Source organism: Saccopteryx bilineata, chromosome 2, assembly GCF_036850765.1.
Source record: "Saccopteryx bilineata isolate mSacBil1 chromosome 2, mSacBil1_pri_phased_curated, whole genome shotgun sequence".
NCBI lineage: Eukaryota > Metazoa > Chordata > Mammalia > Chiroptera > Emballonuridae > Saccopteryx > Saccopteryx bilineata.
In genome coordinates, this window is record NC_089491.1 from 235,503,714 (window position 1) to 235,520,423 (window position 16,710).

A 16,710-nucleotide genomic window follows, 5' to 3' on the forward strand; every position below is an offset into this window, starting at 1 on the left:
CTCCATTGGACCAAAGATGGCCCGGGCGCTGGGGATGGCTCCTTGGCCTCTGCCTCAGGCGCTAGAGTGGCTCTGGTCGCGGCAGAGCGACGCCCCGGAGGAGCAGAGCATCGCCCCCTGGTGGGTGTGCCGGGTGGATCCCGGTCGGGCGCATGCAAGAATCTGTCTGACTATCTCTCCCCGTTTCCAGCTTCGGAAAAATACAAAAAAAAAAAAAAAAAAAAGGAATACAGGTATTGCCCGGGCTGGTGGCTCTGTGCGGAAAGCATCATCCAAGGTCATGGGTTGATTTCTGGCCAGGGCACATAAGAGAAGCAACCAATGAGTGCACAACTAAGTGGAACAAAGAGTTGATGCTTCTCTCCCTTCTCCTCCCTCCCTCCTTCCTTCTCTCTGTCTGTCTCCCTTCCTCTCTCTTTCTCAAATCAATGAAAAAACGTTTTAAAAATAATATAGGTATTATTAGTACCTGTGACTTTGTAACCAGTAGAAGTCACATAGCAGTTTTTGCCAATATCACAAAATATTATTTGCATTTACCACTATTTTGAAATTATGATAGCTACTAGATTTTGTTATTTATTGTATTAATAAAGATGCACATATATTACACATTTTTAATATTTTGACAACTATATTTTCATATAAGTGGCTACCTTTTTAGATCTGATATATTTTTTTAAATCATTATTCCAAAAAGGGGCCCATAGGCTTTACCAGACTGTGTCAATGGCACAAAAAGCTTGGACCCTGGTAGAAGCAGCGTGTCATAATGGAAAGATGTCAAGAATATCAGCTAACCCGTGTTCAAGTTCCAGTTCTAATGCGTTGTTGCTGTGAAAATAAGGTCATTTACTTAACCTCTCTGAGCCTCAGTTTCCTCTTCTGTAAAACAAAGTTATTGTGAGAATTAAAAAAATAATATACGTGAACCACCTACCACAGGCTGGTTCTCAATGGACACTAGCTGTTATTATTACCAGTTAGGACCAGCAAGCACACTCACGGTTCCTCTGTGATTATTCTCTATTATATATTACAATAACTATAATCACGTGTGTTGGTCAAATAAGTTTGTAAATATGATATACAGTGTGTCCATAAAGTTATGGTGCACTTTTGACCGGTCACAGGAAAGCAACAAAAGATGATAGAAATGTGAAATCTGCACCAAATAAAAGGAAAACTCTCCCAGTTTCATACCTATTCAGTGCAGTTCAATGTGGGCTCATGCACAGATTTTTTAGGGCTCCTTAGGTAGCTATCCCGTATAGCCTCTACAGACTCGTCACTGACTGATGGCCTACCAGAACGGGGTTTCTCCACCAAACTGCCCGTTTCCTTCAACTGCTTATCCCACCGAGTAATGTTATTCCTATGTAGTGGCGCTTCATTATAAACGTGCTGATATTCACGTTGCATTTTGGTCACGGATTCGAATTTAGTGAGCCACAGAACACACTGAACTTTCCTCTGTACTGTCCACATCTTGACTGGCATGGCTGTGGGCTGCTCCACTGTATACACGCTGTTACATCATCATCTGCTTATGCGCACATGCTGCCACATCATCCTACAGAAACTGGGACGGTTTTCCTTTTATTTGGTGCAGATTTCACATTTCTATCATCTTTTGTTGCTTTCCTGTTACTGGTCAAAAGTGCACCATGACTTTATGGACACACTGTATAAAAGCGGTTCTCAACCTGTGGGTCGCGACCCCAGCGGGGTCGCCTAAAGCCATTGGAAAATACATAATGCATATCAGGTATTTACATTCCGAATCATAACTGTAGCAAAATTACAGTTATGAAGTAGCCACCAAAATTATTTTTTGGTTTGGGGTCACCGCAACATGAGGAACTGTATTGCGGGGTCACGGCATTAGAAAGGTTGAAAACCACTGGTATATATGTTTGCTCGCTTATGGTTTGTATTGGGTGTGGGGGACAGGCTGTAAGCAGGCCGGGTCCTTATAGCCTAAGGCAGGCGTCCCCAAACTATGGCCCTGCAGGCCGCATGTGGCCCCCTGAAGCCATTTATCCGGCCCCCCACTGCACTTCTGGAAGGGGCACCTCTTTCATTGGTGGCCAGTGAGAGGAGCACTGTATGTGGTGGCCCTCCAACGGTCTGAGGGACAGTGAATTGGCCCCTTGTGTAAAAAGTTTGGGGACCCCTGGCCTAAGGCTTAGTTGTAAGACTAAGCTTTTCCCCATACCCTTGACTGATTGCATGATGTGGGTGGTGCACTCTCATGAAGAATCCCATTATGCCTCAGATAAGTGACTTTGTATCAGAGACTTCCTTGTTTGTATATTGGATTAAAGATTTTGATTTCTATACTATAAAGTGGGGCAGACTGGGAGCTTGCTCTCTCTCAGTTCCTGCTAACACCATTGCAGGGCCCTCTCTGATCCCTTGCCCTTCATGGGGAAAGCAGGTTTTCTGCTTTTCCCTTGTCTTCTCTTGTGGCTTGCCTGTCTTGGTGAGACACCAAGTAACAGAATGGCCCAGCATCCTCCAACTCCGCCATTTCTTTACCATCTGCTCAAATCCGATGGGAACCTGCATGTGAATGGCCACGATGGTGGCTCCTGGTCTCACAATGTGTCAGCAGTTCCTCCTTTTCCTTTTCTCTGTATCAATGCATAGCTGTCGCTGCCCTTGGGCTCCAGCAAGGACAGTGGTTTCCTCTGGCCCCCATATGGCTTTGCCCCACTTAGCCACAACCCTACCCTGAGTCCCACAGGCCCTGTCCCTGGCTCAGCCCTTGCAACCCCACAACTATCTACCCACTGTTCCAGCAAATAGACAAAAATGCACATCCACTCCATGTGACGTCCCACAGCCTGCTAATGAGAAACAAGTGGCCTGCTGTGTTCAGTGCAGAGGGCGGAGGACCCATCCCCACCGCAGCCCAAATCCACATTCCTGAGGCAGCACAGGGTGACAGAACCAAGAAGGAGCCAGGCCCCCTTTACCTAGACCTCTCCTCGCACACCCAGGTCACCGGTGAGGGGGCTGATGGGAGCAGTTCTCCATCCCTGCCCCCACCACAGCCCTTCCTGTTATGGGGCACTGGACCTGGCCTTGGGCGTGGGCAGGAGGGCAGCCAAAGCCTGAGTCACTGGGAGGAGACAGTTGGGTCGAGCGCTGTGGTCTCTGTGGGGAGGACTGAGGACAGGGAGGAGTAGACAGTCCCTCCCTTCCATCTGAATCCCTTACAGACCATTGTGGGGGGAGCTGGAACCCTGGAAAGGCATCAGACCTCATTGCCCTTCTTCTGTTTTCTGTGTTTTGTATCTCAGGCCTAGCCCTTCTGTAGAAACACCTGTGCCCTCCTTCAAAGTGTCATTGTGTCATTAGTCTAATAGGAAAACAGAGGCCCAAAGAGGGGTGCTGACTCACTCCAGGTAACAGTGTGGTGTGAGGATGAAAGCTGACTGCCTTGGGCTCTGGTTGAGCTGGAGATGCAGCTGGACCCTTAGCACTGGGAAGAGGGAATGTCCTTGAGGTGGGAATGGCCCAGATGTGTCTGGCCAGCCTGGCACATTGGCTGGTCCAGGCTCGGAGCTGGAGGCACAAGCAGGCAAAGCCAGAACCCCACAACTCTGCAGCCAGCCACAGCTGTTGTCCCATGTACACAGCACTCTGCCCATCAGGGGCTTCACACACAGGCTTGTGCTGCCTGCACAGTGAAGCCAGCCTTGCCGTGTGCTGGGCTTCTGCCGCTTTGGGACTCTCTTCTCTAGCCTTATAGCCCCAGGTTGTTGCCCTGGATTTTAGCGCATCCCACAGCTTTGGGAGAAGGCACTCCCCTTCACTTGCCCAGCCCCCATGAAGAGGGGGTTGATTTGCACCCTATGGCTTGGCTTCTGGTGCACTGCAGGGACCCCACTGGACTACTCCCATGCACAGCGGCCATCTGTGCTCCTGGGGAGAGGGGCCGCTGTCCCACCCCGCCCCCTGCCGTCAAGGCTCACAAATCCTGACATCTCCTCTCAGTTACCAGCATCAGGCCCGACCACTGTAGTCCCAGACAGGTTTTATTCCAGTCCCAGCAGAAACAGGAAGCAGATTAGTTTTAGGGAAAATGTATGAAAGTACCCCCTTGCCAGGGAAGGAAAAATGTTATCAAGCACCTTCTATGTGACTTTAGACACTGCTCTGGGAACTTCACACAGAATATCTTAGTTACTCTTTATAAGAACCTGAAAACCAGTATTTTCTCTGTCTTACACGGGAACCCTGAGGTCCAGACAGTTCTCGGTTGCCAAGGCTGAGTGGTGAACTTCGGCCACGTCTGTCCGGTTGCATAGCAGTGCTCTCTTCGCCACACGAGGCACTGTGAGGCCGCCACGCACAGTCTCCCTGAGCATTCACTCTCTGGGCCCTGCTGCAGCTTCCTGTGGCCTTTCAAATCCCCGCCAGGACCGGAGCTCAACCTGAATCCTTCCCAGATGGCTGGAGCCCTGACATACCTAAATCCTCAATCCCTCCCCCTATGACTGGCCCCTGGTCACTGTTCTTCATTTTTTTTGTTTGTTTGTTTGTTTTTCAGAGACAGAGAGAGAGTCAGAGAGAGGGATAGACAGGGACAGACAGACAGGAACGGAGAGAGGTGAGAAGCATCAATCATCAGTTTTTCGTTGCAACACCTTAGTTGTTCATTGATTGATTTCTCATATGTGCCTTGACCGGAGGGCTACAGCAGACCGAGTGACCCCTTGCTTGAGCCAGCGACCTTGGGTCCAAGCTGGTGAGCTTTGCTCCAACCAGATGAGCCTGTGCTCAAGCTGACGACCTCGGGGTCTCGAACCTGGGTCCTCCTCATCCCAGTCGGACGCTCTATCCACTACACCACCGCCTGGTCAGACTCCCTGGTCACTGTAGTACCCCAAGGCAGAGGACCCGTGCGCCCGTCGGCTGACCCCAGAGCCATGCTGCTGCCCTTGCTGTCTTCTTGCTGCTCAGTCGTATCACAGGATTGCATCTCCTTGGAATGGCACCGGCCTGAAGCAGGCTGAGTTGCTGTACCCTCACGGCTGCTGGGCACCGGCAGTAGGGTTCTGCCCTCAGGACCTGCACTATGGCTGCCTAGCCCAGCCTCTGCTTTCCCATCACCTGGGGCTGCACGGACAGGGATTACGACAGGCTGGTTCCTGACTCAGCCAGCAGGTTCCCAGCCACTTCCCTCCTCCTCTCTCCTCTAACAGTCCTGCGGGCTGCCAGCCCTGCCGGGAGATCTGCATCCATCCCGTATTCCGGGCCTACTTCACTCAGGGAGGGGGCAGGCCTGAAAGAACATGGCCAGGGACAAGTGTGACATTTGGGAAGATGGTCTGGAAAGGCCCCTCGGACAGGGTGTGGGTGCAGGAAACTCGGTAGAAAGCAAGTGTCTAGAACTGGCTTCCTGGGTGTGAAGGGAACCAAGACCTGGGGTGGAGAGGGACCAGGAGACGCCCTCACCCCCTGGAGCTGCCTATTTACATTTCGTAGGCTCACACTGCCTTTTCCCGACTGCTGGCCCAGCTCCCTTACATACTGTTGTTGTCAACACCCTCTCTGTTGCCCGGCGTCCCCATGGAGGGACACTGCTGTCGAGGATGGCTCTGTCACAGCCCTGCAAGAAAGGACTAGGAGCAGCAAGGGCCTCGGGGAGCCTACGGCACCTAGAGACCTCGCTGCCCTTCGGCTGCCAGGCTTCTCCCTTCCTGGGAATGCCTCACCTTTTCTTTGCTTCTCTCACATGACTTTTAGCTATCTACTCTCTTCTGCTATTTTGAGTCTTCTTTAACAGTTTGGGTAGCACAGGCTCTGAAGAGTGGAGGCTACAGTCCTGCACACAGGGAAAGCCACGTTCTTCTAACTCGGGGCTCCCAGAACCCGAGCTGGTTCTCCCCATGGGGCCATCAGAAGGGGGGCAGCACCGGTTTACTCCAGACAAACGACGAGTCCCTGGCAGAGCCCTTTCTCCACCAAGGCTGACCCCCGCGTTGTCCACACAGTGAGGCTTCCTGTCCATTCTGCGACCTGCCTGCCCAGGGACTGTCAGGAGTGGCCAAGTGAAGGTTTGGGGCAGGCAGAGCAGGACATTGTCTCCAGTGCATCTTCCAGGGATACAGGAGCAGCTCCGTCCTGAAAAAAGAAAATGGAAAGGCGCAGAGATAGGCAGAAGAGAGACAGAGACAAAGACAAAAGACAGAGAGACATAAGCTGGGAGAGACAGAGAGACAGAAAATACCGAGAGGCCCAAATTGACACCACATGGCTGTTATGCTGGACCCCAGGGCCCAGCAAACAAGGTTTCGTGCTGAGTCAGTTGCCATGGTGACAAACATGCAGGAAATGTCCAAGATAACTAGAACAGCAGCAACAGCATGTGTTTTGGATAAAACGTCCTCCCCACCCCCTCTAATGTATGCACTGCATTATTTGGGATAAACTGGGCTTTTGCACAATCACCTTCCCCGAGAGACCTGGAGTGAGGATTCTAAGGTCATAGAGGGGGAAAGAACAGCTGCCCTAGGGAACTGGCTGGGCCTGGGCAGATTCCTGCTTAGGAAAAAAGGATACATTTTGTGCCTCTCCCTTCACTTCTGCCTTCCTGGGTCTAGATCTGGGCTCCGGTATCCTTCTGCTCCACAGACTCTGCGTCCAGAGTCTGAATTCCTGTTCAAGGTCATGTAGAAAGTCTGAGGGCAGGGGAGAGTACTGGGGATTCTTTATAAATCCGAAAAACATACTAAAGGAGTTCAGGTTCCATGGTGAAGCCAAAGCTAAAATGAGGCACATGAGGCAGCATTAGGAGGCAAGTGCCCTGAGCCTGGCACCTTCACCAGGTGGCCCTGCCTGTTCTCCCAAAGCACAGGCATAAACATAAAGGAGAGGTGGGGGGGGGGGGGAGAGTAAAGAAACACAGGAGGAGCAGGGGTTCTCTGGGGGAGGTGACCCTGAGAAACAAGACAAGCTTTAACCTGGCAGACACAGGAAGGGGACTGGGAAGGCGAAGGAGGTGGGGGTGGGGCGAGTCAGAGAAGAGAGTAGGGCCTCTCAGAAAGCTCCTCACCAGCCCCTCTGCTCCAAGGATCTGGGAGGGCTAAGGCCACCACGCAAGGCCCAGCTGGAAGCCAGTCAAGTCAATCTCCTCCTGCCTGCCAACAACTGGAGGGCTCCAGCTCCCTGTGCGTCTCTGGGTAGCTGGCAGAAAGGGCTCCAGGGAGAGAACCCAAGAGTGCAAGTCAGGTCCGCCACCTACAGCTTGTGCAGCCCGGGCAGGCCCACAGCTCCCCGGGTGGAGCTGACAACAGCTTGTCTCCATGAGGAGGAGTAAATGTCCCGGGCCCGTGGGAGCACTTGGCACACTGTGAGGCTCTGTGTCCACGTTGTTGATTGCTGTTGTGACTCAGGCAGAGAGAAGTGGCCGAGCCAAGGGAGCAGGGAGAGGTTGTAGGCAAAGGTTCGTGTGAGGAGACTCTGGCTTTTCTAATGACATTATACCCAGATTTTCCGATCTAAACAACCAGCTTCAGTTGTGAGTTCCCATCTTGGAAAGTTTCTGGGAAGTGATCTGTGATAGAAAAGGGTTTGGAAATGGTCCACCTGGACACAGTGGACCTTACTTGGTTTGGACATGCCAGAACCATGCTGTGGCCTGGAAGGGCCAAAGGGTCAGTTCTATCCACTGATTATCCCTCCTCAGACTACAGTGTCAGCCCTGCCTGCTTCAAGCACACTGAGCCAGGCCTGGAAGCAGCCCTTAAATGACCCTATAGGCCCAATTGAGGTGGGTGGTACCATCTCCCTTGGGAAAGTAGATATCTCCTAAAAGGAGACTAGATTTGCTTCCTCTTTGCTGTTGGGAAGAGTGAAATACATCGCACCACATGGCAAGTTCAAAACCTTTCTTCAGTACCATGCTGCAAGGGATGTGGATGGAGGCAAGGGAGAGACAAAGAGGTGGGGGGATGCTAGGTTGGCCCTTGGAGACTAGCTCACTCAGTAACAGCCCAGCCTGAGGGGGGCCTGGCTTAGAGGGCAGTATTCCCATTTACCAGATCCAGCACAGGGCAGGACCACAGGAGGGTGGGGTCTGGTAACCTTCGTAGGTGGCTGCCGGCTGAGTGAGCATGGAGAAAGGTAGACCACGGCTGCCCTGCCCCAGCCCCAGTTCCCGGGAAGGATAGAGAAGGTCTGCCAGGTGGAGCGCCACCTCCCGGCGGGCAGCCTTTTCTGTAACTGGTCTCGCTCTCTCCCTGATTTTCCACACTGATTCTTTTTGGCGCTGGGGTGATTTTTCCAGCTCTTCATCTGTTTCTCTGTGGCACCAGCAGAACAAGCAGCCTCGGTGGCAGGAGACTGACTCTGTGTGTGTGTTCTGGAGGCAGAGGTGGGTGGTGTGGTGGTGGCAGAAGGAGGAGGAGGAGTTGGTGGCCCTGAGCCTGGCAGTCCTGGCTGCTTCTCCAAACAGGGTCAGAAACACCCAAGGATTAATGGGAGCCAGAGAAGGCCGGAGGCCTGAGCGGCCAAGTGCCACCAACCCTTTTACTTCTTAATTCCTCCGGTTTCTGAGAGAAACAGGGGTAAGCTATAGATTCCTTTCCTGAAATGCCTAGTTGCGATCCCCGCCCAAGCCCTTGGGAGCATGGGCAGAAGAGGGAGGCACAAAGCCTGCCTGGCAGATTGGGGATAAGTTGTTCTGTGGCCCCAAGGTAGGGCCAGTGCAGGCAGCCTCTCTTCTCTGCTTGCCAAGGAACTTTCTCCCAGGGGGTTGACAGGGCCTTCCTGCCACCCTGCTGGCTGCCGCAGGAGCCGGAACCCCACGCTGGCCGCCAGCCAGCCTGTGTCTGGGGGCCAGCGCTCCCTCACAGACTAGCAAACGCAGTGCTGTGGCCTTAGGGCAGGGGAGGGTGGCAGAGCCTCTGGGGCGTCCCTGGGGCCACCAGCTGGCAGTACAGTCCTGAAATTCAGCCAGCTCCCACTTCCGGGGAAATACACCTTCCTGGCCTATGGTGAGGGAGGACTGGGAAGCAGGAGGGTCAGCGGCAGCTCTTCTCCTCTCTCACACACTCTCTCTGTCCTGTAGACAGGGAATACACAACTAATATATATCCTGGAAGACAGAGGGTGGGTCCTGAGCAGTGGTCTTCAGCCTGGCACAGACGCCTGCAGGACGGGCCCAGGCTGAGCTGAAGGCTGAGCACACTCCGGGCGGGGAGGAACGGGACTGAGTTAGAGAAGCAGGTCTGTGCTGACTGGGCCCACCGGAGGGGGAGGAGCTGGCGTATTTCCACATCTCCTTGGAAGACACAACCACACAGCTGTAAGGGAGCTCTCAAGTCACCTCATTCTAGAGATGAGGTGGACCAGGCGGGGCCCCTCGACATTAAGTGACTTGCCAGAGCCCAGATTCAAATCTCATTGTTCTGACCACTGTCCCTCCTTTTTCTCCTCTACCTTCTCTCAGGGCCCTGTGGCCAGGAGACACCCCTGCATAAAGGGGAGATGGTCAGGGGCCCGGCTGGGGCAGAGGTCAGGAATAGAGCCACCGATGAGGAAGGCAAACCAGAGCTCATGTTCCTGAGCAGGGCTCTCCAGAACCAGCAGTACCCATAGAAGGGGGGCATTCAACCTACTTCTCCTCCGCAGCCTGCACTTGTCTCTGCCCCGCCCTCCCTGCACTCTGCTAAGTAAACAAACACGGCCCTCAGGCAGCTCTCTGCTGGCAAACACCCCTGACTTAACAACCGCTCCTAGAATAAATAAACACTCACACACTGCACGCTTACACACGCTCACTCACACACACTCCTGCTGCTCCCTTATGTCCACGGCCCCCACTGGGCCCCAGCCTCAAACACACAAGCTACCGTCAACATTGTGACTGGGACTGCCACCTTCTGCCAGGGTACCGGGACAGTCTGGGACCCCAGAAGCGCGGAGATCTAGACCAGGCTTGAGGCTCGCCCCTGTGCTCCACAAGCCTGTGCGGGTGGGAGGTCTCTCCTAGGAGCCATGAGGCCAGCCCTGAGGGACCACTGGAACATTCAGGAACAAGGAGACCTTCAGGGTGCTCCGGTAACTAGCTCAGCAAACAGAAGCCCTGGGAGAGGAGGTGACTTGACAATCGGCCCTGTAGAGGCAGAATCAGAACCCTTGATAGGAACTCCTTCTACTTCCCCACCAAAGACCCTTCCCCTGCTAATCTTTGGGTTATGTTCACTAGTTTGTGGCCTTATGGTCAGGACAGTTTAAAGGGGACAAGTACATTCCAGATGGCAGATTCTCAGAAAGTCACTGCTCCTGCTAGTCTTGGGATGACGTTCTCAACACAGCCTAGGTGACACGAAGGAAGAGACCTCTCACATGCTGCCACATGGCCTTGCCCTTCCTTTGGAACTTCCCAGGAGCCACCTTATCTTCTTCTGGGGAAGGATGGCTTCCTGTGACATCCAGCTCACAACTAAGGGCCAGCAACTCCTCATCAGTCAGTCAGATGGAAATTGTTACCTGTGTTCCAGTAGAGGAACAACAAAGGCAAAATCATTTTAGGTCAAAGGGACTAAAGGTTAATCCCAGGAAGTTGTGTTTAATACGTTAGAAAATCAAGACAGCCCAAGGGCAGGAGTGGTGTTTAATCTGACATGAAGCACAGACCACGGTGGGACACACCTGGGGATGTCGCAGACGAGGCCAGGCCTAGTGCCGGGCAGCACAGCACAGCAGAAGCACACATGCGCCAGCATTGGGCAGACCCAGCTTCCGGTCTTGGCATCTGCGGACACTGGGAAATTTACCTAACTTCTCTGTCTCTAACATGGGGATAATGCCCATCTTTTGTGGTTGCTGTAAAGATGAATGAAACGCTGTCTATTAAGGATCTAGCAGCACGAGCACTGTGCCTTCAGCAGTGATGGATGACTGTGACATGATTTTAAGTCCAAGCTCTACTCTCCACTTTTAGATGAAAAAAAAAAAAAAAAAAAAAAAAGCCATAGTAACCAAGTGGAAACAAAATGATACGTGTGAAAATGCATCATAATAAAAATGACATAAGAATTGAGGCATTATCATTGTTCTGATCAATCTGGCCATAGTATATTACTGAAGTCCAAGTCTTATTCATCAAGTAAATATGATCATTAACATAGAAATAACAGCTGAATACAAAATGTTAGTCCTGTCAATCAAGGGCATGTGACTGGTACTTGCTTTGTGACTTTGACGTAATGAGAAACAGTGACCAAGAAGCACAGAAAGTGGGTCTGTGGCTCCAGAGTTCCGGGGTGACTTTTCAATGAGGACACCAGGTGTAGACCTACCTGGCCTCTCAGGCTCAGCAGATCCCTGACCAGTCCTTTCTTCTCTGTCTCATCCCTGAGCTGCTGTCAGCGTGAGCGGACAACAAGGTCTCAGCTCAGGGCAAGGGGACTCAGAGTAAGGCAAGGAGGGTGCTGGGCAAGGGGTCTGGCATGCTAACAGTGTTGGGTCTTCTGGGGAAGCAGTCACACTGGAGCTGGACTAGAGTGCAGTTCTGCAATGCACACCAGGGCTGACGGCCCATGGCAGAACAACTGGTCAGACGAGCTTGAGAAACTGACCCTTGTTAAGTGCGGCTGGCTGTAAGCATGCTCAGGAAGCAGAACTCTTAGCCAGGAGACCGGGTATCATCAGTTCGGGAAGTCTGAGCAGGCCTGTGGGATTTTGATATGGGAGAAAAGACTGGCTGGGCCAAGTATGCAAACATCTTGTTCAGCAGTGCAGACCGGAGGCCTGAGCACTGGGCAGGCTGGGGTGTGACAGACAGCATGGGGCCGCTCCTGATGGCCCAGCATCCACATGCTGACTGTTGGCTGGTGTAGGTGGCTGCGCAGAGCGCACTCATTTATGCTTCACTAAGATGGGGTTTCACATCTCTTCAGTGCCACTTGTGCTGGAGAGTTACCTAAACTTTCTTGGTCTCAGTCTTCTCATTGTCAAAATGGGGATGACACCCACCTCATAGGATAACTGTAATTGTGTCAGCTAAATGACATAATGGAGGTTAAAGTGCTTAGCACTTTGCCTGGCTTTATTTCAAGTTCTCAATAAAAAATAAGCATGATTACTAATTAAAATTTATTAAGTGCCTATTATATGGTAGGCTCTGTGCTTTGTATAGGAGATACAAAGATGAAAAGATATGGGCACTGCTCTCAAGAAATTTACACTTAAAGAGATGGGCAGAGGGCCCTGGCTGGGTAGCTCAGTCGGTTAGAGTGTTGTCCCAAAACACCAAGGTTGCAGTTTTGATCCTCAGTCAGGGCACATACAGGAAGCAACCAATAAATGCACAGCTGTGGAAAATGAATGAATGCTTCCCTCTCTCTCTCTCTCTCTCTCTCTCTCTCTCTCTCAAATCAACAAATAAGTAATAAAAATTAAAGTCCAGAAAAAAAAGAGGTGGGCAAAGGTGGGCAGAGCCTCCTTCTTCAAATTAGCTGTTAAAGTACATAACTGCAGGGAGGCAAGCGTGGAGTGGAGTGGAGATCACCTGGGAAACCAGAGGCGGCTTTCAGGAGGAGACGGTGTATAAGTCTCACCTGGAAGGATGACTAGGAATGTTCTGACAGACAAGCCAAGAGCGGCGCAGTCAGAGGAAGGCGCATGCGCACAGACGCAGTGCCGCGAGAAGGCCTGCTGTGTCTGGGAGTCAGAACAATGAATTTCAGTGTTGCTGTAGCATAGCGAGGCGGAGTGGGAAGGAGAAACGAGACCAACTGACAGACAGGAACCAGATTACACAGATTTTTCTTGCTATGCTGAAGAATTTAGATTTTATCTGGAGAGTAATGAGAAGCCACTGAAGAATTTTAAGTAAAGGAGTGATGAACAAGCTTTGTTTTATAAAAATATCCCTCTTGCTGCTATGTAGTACAGATTGAGCATGGTCAAGAATGGCTGAATGGAAACCAGAGAGAAGATTGTAGCAATAGCCATCAAGAAGTAAGAGCCTGGACTAGGGCGGTGGCAATGGGGCTCAGGAAGAGGGGATGGGTGCTCAAGGGGTCAGGTTGGCAGGACATGGTGACTGATTGGATATTAGAGATGAGGCAGAGAATTGGGGAAACAACAGCAGCTAAGCAGGGACAAAGGAAGCAGAGCTGGCAGACGGGTGGGGTGGGGGGCTGGGATGATGTCCCTGGGACAGCAGAGAGCTCTAGCTGGCCGCCCTTCAGAAATCACCCAGGCTGAGAGGGAGAGTTGCTGAGGTAAAAGGGTTTGTGGAGAGGAAATTCTTTCCCGGAGGACTCCCTTTTCTCTGCAAAACAAAAAATGGTTGAGAAAGAGGTTCTGGGTTTTGAGAAGAGTGGTGAAGGTCTGGAATGGCCTCGTGGACTCACCCAATGGGATCGCTCTGTACTCTTGGGAATGCATCAGAGGTCCGATGTAACAGATCTGTGGTGACACCATCTTCCCATCTGGGTGATTTTCCTCAGTAGGCTCAGTATCCCAGAAGTACAAGCAGAAGAGAAGCTGCAGGCTACATTGCTTAAGGTGTGTTTCTGGGTGCAGGCATGCTTCCTGCCATGCTGGGCCTCCTGTCCCTAGCCAGGCCTGGGAAGAAGCCTGCAGGTCTTGCCTCTACCTGAAGTCCCCTTCTGCCTCTCAGGATAAGTATTTATTTTGTCTTGGCCAATTCACCAATCCAAATGTTAAAAATAAGCAGAGTATATATACATATCAAACCATTTCCAGAAATCAAACTTTGAAATAACGTAGAGATCAGTGAGTCAGATACATATGCATTACATTTTCTTCTAACTGTAAACATGGTTAGAAAATCCTAGACTGGCCCTTGGGGACACCCAAGCCATTATAAAGTGGTAAAATGCATGTCCATGTCCTTGCCCTGATCACTGGACAAAGTCTGAGCACTTCCGCTTAAGACTGACTGCATGAGTCCCCAGCAGGACAAATAGGAGGCCAGACTAGGCACCATGGTAGTCACCCAGGCCAGACCTCTCATGGGGCCAGCCTAGGGTACAACTGGCCCAGTATGGCTGGCTTCTGCTACCCTTACCCATCCTTTATGTCAAGTGAAGGCAGCCTTGAAGTCACAAGACAAAGGCCAAAATGACCCCAAGGACAGTAAATCAAGGTAATGTCGGAATACTTCATTAGCATTAAGAAGCCCCAACGAACCTGTGGTGGTGCAGTGGATAAAGCGTCGACCTGGAAATGCTGAGGTTGCCGGTTCGAAACCCTGGGCTTGCCTGGTCAAGGCACATATGGGAGTTGATGCTTCCAGCTCCTCCCCACCTTCTCTCTCTGTCTCTCTCTCCTCTCTCTCTCCCTCTCTGTCTCTCTCTCTCCCTTTCTCTCTCCTCTCTAAAATGAATAAAATTAAAAAAAAAAAAAAAAAAAAAAAGAAGCCCCAACGAGAGGATCCCCAAGTTAGGTGGCAGTTGCTTTTTCTGGAATGAGTGAGTTTGAGGTAAATGTGGAAAAGAAGAGATTAACATTTTGTCAGGGACAACATAGTCAAGAGACCCAAGCCCTCACTCTGTGATCCTCTTGACGTCACTAATGTTACTAACCCCTTGGAGTTTAGTGTTGTCCCTGAAAAAAATAAAGGTTTGGATGAAGTGATGATGTTGGGCAGATAAAATACATTATTATGCTCACTTTGTTAAAGATGGCGCTGCCCACATGGAAGCCCGTTGCCCAGGTAATATTAATGTGTGTTGGGGGTGGGCTGTAGGCAGGCAGGATCCTTATAGCCCTGGGCTTGGTTTTAGGACTAAGCCTTTCCTACCCTTTTTGATGTGGGGTGGACTTTGTATCAGAGACTTCCCTATTTTGTATATTGGATTAAAGGTTTTGATTTCTGCACTATAAAGTGGGGCAGACTGGGAGCTTGCTCTCTTGGTTCCTGAGATTAGCATTAGAGAGCAGGAAGTAGATAAAGGCCACATGGAGGAGACCAGGAGAAGCAGCCAAGATGGTGGAGTGCTGAGTAAGAAACCAGTTTGTGCAGAGTTTGTGCAGGGAGAAGAAAGAAAATGGGGAACAGAGGTGAATAAGTCTGGTGAGCTAGAAACCTTTGATTCTAGGAAACTCAGATAAAGTCAGTAGCTTTGTGAGCACTGAATGTGAGTGGGTTTTGGAGCCCAGTGTGTGTTTTTACTTGCCCACCGGGTGCAAGCTAGGATTAAAAATGATGACCCACCAGTTCGTGGCTCTGTTGTTTCATTACCGTCTGTCTGAATCCAGTGCAAACCTGCATGGGCCAGGCGGCTGTAGTGGTGGCCGTGCCTCCTGACCTTACAGATGACTAAGGTCTTTTCAGGTCTGACTTATCTAGTTCCATGTTGTTTGTGCCTCAAATTTAAACTCATCCTTTCCTGATCCTTCCATATTCATCTGTCTTCTTCCCAAGGGCCACAAGGGCATTTGATGAGCTAAACGATGTTGGCCTTGTATTCCTGTTTCTTGCTCAAACTTCAGTCAATTCTCTAAGCTCTCGTTCATTCATTTATTCATAAAAATTTACAGATACCAATTTTCTTCCACCACTCAAGCTAGGGCTGAGCAGTTAGACTATGGCAACCTCCTGGGGGAGAAACAAGAAGCCACCTAACCAGATTAGGTTAGGTGAGGGCTGGCTCACTCAGACCCCAAACTCCTTCTAATCAGCCATGTAAGGGAGAAGTCTTTTTCTAGCCCTTACTTGCCCTGCTCTTACCTCAGATAAGAAGAAGGAATGACCCCACTGCAAGAATGGAGAGGGGGCAAGCCTAGATAGAGACGATGAAGCTTTGTGTCGGGTGGCAGTAGCTGGCCGCTCTCCACTCCTTGATCACCAGGCCATAGTCTCTCAAAGGAACGATGGTGGGAGGGGAGCCAGTACAAGAACCGAGAACCTTGAGGTAATGCTGGGGCTTGGGGGTGAATAGAGCACCACAACAGCTGTCCTACAAATGGGGATGAAAAGTGCATGTGAACTTAGAATTCATATTTCTAGAAACTCTTCTCTTTTCTTCTTTTTCTTTGCTGACTCCTTTGCTATATTATGGGGATTTTGTGAGTTTAGAAAAATAATTAGAATCTAACCATAATTGTCTGAATGTGCTCATCGACCAAGAAAGACATAACAGATGAACAGTGCAAATGAAGCCAGGGAGGCAGATGGCCCGCCCCTGGGAGCTGAAATCCCACAATAGTGAAGGTGCCCTGGCGCTCATCCTCCTGCAGGACCAGCTGCCTCTGCGCACTGCAGCTTCTCCAGCAGCTCCGACGGCCAAGTCAACCTGTCTGCGGAGACAAGCTTTAAGGGAATGGGGACTATATCCACTTTAAAACCAGCCACAAGGCCCTGGCTGGTTGGCTCAGCGGTAGAGCATTGGCCCAGCATGTGGAAGTCCTGGGTTCGATTCCCAGTCAGGGCACACAGAAGTGCCCATCTGCTTCTCCACCCTCCCCCTCTCCTTCCTCTCTGTCTCTCTCTTCCCCTCCCACAGCCAAGGCTCCATTGGAGCTAAGTTGGCCCGGGCACTGAGAACAGCTCCATGGCCTCTGCCTCAGGTGCGGGAATGGCTCCAGTCGCAATACAGCAACACCTCTGATGGGCAGAGCATCGACCCCTGGTGGGTGTGCTGGGTGGATCCTGGTCAGGCGCATGCTGGAGTCTGTCTGACTGCCTCCCTGCTTTTAACTTCGGAAAAATAC

The 16,710-nt window shown here is 51.1% G+C and overlaps 1 protein-coding gene across 2 annotated transcripts in view; it reads right to left on the reverse strand.

The window, feature by feature from the left end:
• PUS3 (pseudouridine synthase 3) overlaps positions 1-14,274 on the reverse strand; it is a 284,654-nt gene extending 270,380 nt beyond the window's left edge. The window contains exon 1 of one of the 2 annotated variants that reach the window (XM_066259662.1): positions 14,185-14,274. The gene's annotated coding sequence lies outside the window, so the exon portion shown is untranslated. The remainder of the gene's footprint in view (positions 1-14,184) is intronic. The other variant, XM_066259664.1, reaches the window with a different exon arrangement.
• Positions 14,275-16,710: the final 2,436 nt, after the last annotated feature.